Genomic DNA, 2,766 nt, shown 5'->3' with positions numbered 1-2,766 from the left:
GGCCTGCAGAGACTCCAATTTCATAGGCCGATCCAGGAGGGGGCGGGGCCGAGGGTCCCGCCCCCCCCCCCCCCCGCCCGTCCACTATTGGCGGAGAAAAAAAAAGAAAAAAAGGAAAGAGCGGAGAAAAAGAAGAGGAGGAAGAAGATTGAATAAAAAGATTAAAAGGAGGGGAAGACTTGGAAAATAAAAAGAACCTTTCATTGTTTCTATTAAATGTTCGCTCTCGCTTCGCGTTCGCATTGCCTATTACATAACTTTCTGATCTAAAGATTCTCCCGCCTGCGCGTTTCCGTTTTACACCCTGGCGAAGGCATTTTCCGGAAAAGTAGCCAAAAAGCGACTAGTGAAGAGTCTACACACGTCGCTGGTTGCATGCAGCGTGCGACACAGGCGAGTCCACCACCGCATGCAATTTGCACAGTTACTGATCAGAGCACAGAGTTCCTCGGCACTTCATGTACAGAGAGAGCGGCAGTCAGGAGTGAAATCCGAACATGCTTTTGCAGTCGCGTTGTTTATGATAGTTTTTTTTTTCTAAAAATAAATTATTAACTAAATGAATAGAATGACAGGCAAAATCAAAATAAACAGATACTTATAATGGAAAGACAAACTGAAGTTTGATGGATTGATACACTTAGAAGCTGCCGAAAGATAGATATAGAAGACTGATAAATATATAGATAGGGATAGATAGAGACAAGATAGACAGATAGATAGATAGAAAGAGAGAGAGAGAGAGAGGTAGATAGATAGATAGAAAGAGAGAGAAAGAGGGAGAGATGGATGGATAGATAGATAAATAGAGAGAGGGGGAGAGACAGAGAGGTCGATATATAGAGGGAGAGGGGGGGGGGGGAGAGAGAGAGAGAGAGAAGGATAGATAGAGAGGGAGAGAGATATGATGTAGATAGAAATATGGACGGACAAAGAGAGAGAGAAAAAAAGACAGACAGATGCTAGAGAGGGAGAGAGATAGAGAATTTGAGAGACAGATATAGATAGATGTTAGATAGAAAGATAAAGAATGAGAGAGACAGAGATAGACAAATTAACAGATACATAGATAGATAGAGAGAAATAGAGAAAGACAGACAGATGGATAGATAGAGATAGATAGATGAGAGATGTCAGATAGATCAACAATAAGAGAGAAGAGCGACAAATTAACAGATAGATACTGTAGTTACATAGGTAGGTAGAGAGAGAGAAATAGAGAAAGACAGATAGATGTTAGATAGATAAAGAGGGAGAGAGACAACTGAGATTATTAACAAATTAACAGATAGATAGATAAGTTAAAAAATAGATAAATAGAGAGAAATAGAGAAAGACAGACAGATGGATAGAGAGATAGATAGATGTCAGATAGATCAAGAATGAGAGAGAAGAGCGACAAATTAACAGATAGATACCGTAGTTACATATAGGTAGAGAGAGAGAAATAGAGAAAGACAGACAGATGGATGGATAGATAGAGAGAGATAGAGAATTTGAGATAGATAGATGTTAGATAAAGAATGAGAGAGACAGAGAAGATTATTAGATAGATAGATACTGCAGTTACATAGATAGATAGAGATAGAATTTGAGAGATAGATATATAGACAGATAGAGAGAAAGACAGACATCAGCAAATCGGCAAGGCAAATGATCAGGGCAAACATTCGTATTGAACCTGGAAAGTATAAGCTCAGCTGCATTTGTTCTGCGGATAACTTCGGTGCGGACTTTGGATCGCGCGCCCATCTGATAATGTAAACAAACGTAGACGTAGACTCTTCACTAGTCGCTTTTTGGCTACTTTTCCGGAAAATGCCTTCGCCAGGGTGTAAAACGGAAACGCGCCGCCCGCCTTGATTCCCTAGACTCCAACTCAGCGGACATCACGAGCGCGAAGTCCCTTGCGGCGGGGTACAGGTCTCGCTACAAAGCCCCCGAAGCTTTAGGGTTTTTATTTTCTCTCTTGCTATCTCAGGCTAATTTTTCAATATATGAAGGCGTAATGAGTCAAAAATTTAGAGGGGGCTAGATATATGGTTTATCGCGTAAAATTGATTTTTAAAAAGTTGCAAGCGAAGGGGACGAGCAAAAAAATCGACACTTTTACTGAAAAAAATCCAACTTTGTGGCACATATTGACAAATATGAAAAATGATGTCATATTTCACTCTTTTCTCTTTTGTTCTTGGTCATGACTTTTTTTTTGGGGGGGGGGGCATATATGCTTTTGGATGGTAGTTAGCAATTAAGAATTGAATGAATCAAATCACACACGTAGGCCTTAGGAAAACTGTACCTGTAGGGATGATGCTAGCTCGCTAGCTCGCGCCCGCTATTTTTTGTCTCACCTGCGAAGCAAAATGAGACTATAGGCGCCGCTTTTCCGACGGCGGCGGCGACGGCGTCAACATCAAATCTTAACCTGAGGTTAAGTTTTTGAAATGACATCATAGCTTAGAAAGTATATGGACCTAGTTAATAAAACTTGGCCATAAAGTTAATCAAGTATTACTGAACATCCTATTAGAGTTTCATGTCACATGACTAAGGTCAAAGTTCATTTAGGGTCAATGAACTTAGACCATGTTGGAGGAATCAACATCGAAATCTTAACCTGAGGTTAAGTTTTTGAAATGTCATCATAACTTATAAAATATATGGACCTAGTTCATGAAACTTGGACATGAGGTTAATTAAGTGTCACTGAACATCCTGCATGAGTTTCACGTCACATGACCAAGGTCAAAGGTCATTTAGGGT

This window comes from Lytechinus variegatus, chromosome 17 (genome assembly GCF_018143015.1).
Source record: "Lytechinus variegatus isolate NC3 chromosome 17, Lvar_3.0, whole genome shotgun sequence".
Lineage (NCBI taxonomy): Eukaryota > Metazoa > Echinodermata > Echinoidea > Temnopleuroida > Toxopneustidae > Lytechinus > Lytechinus variegatus.
The sequence above is the reverse complement of the archived record's forward strand: the minus strand, read 5'-3'. Positions refer to the sequence as shown.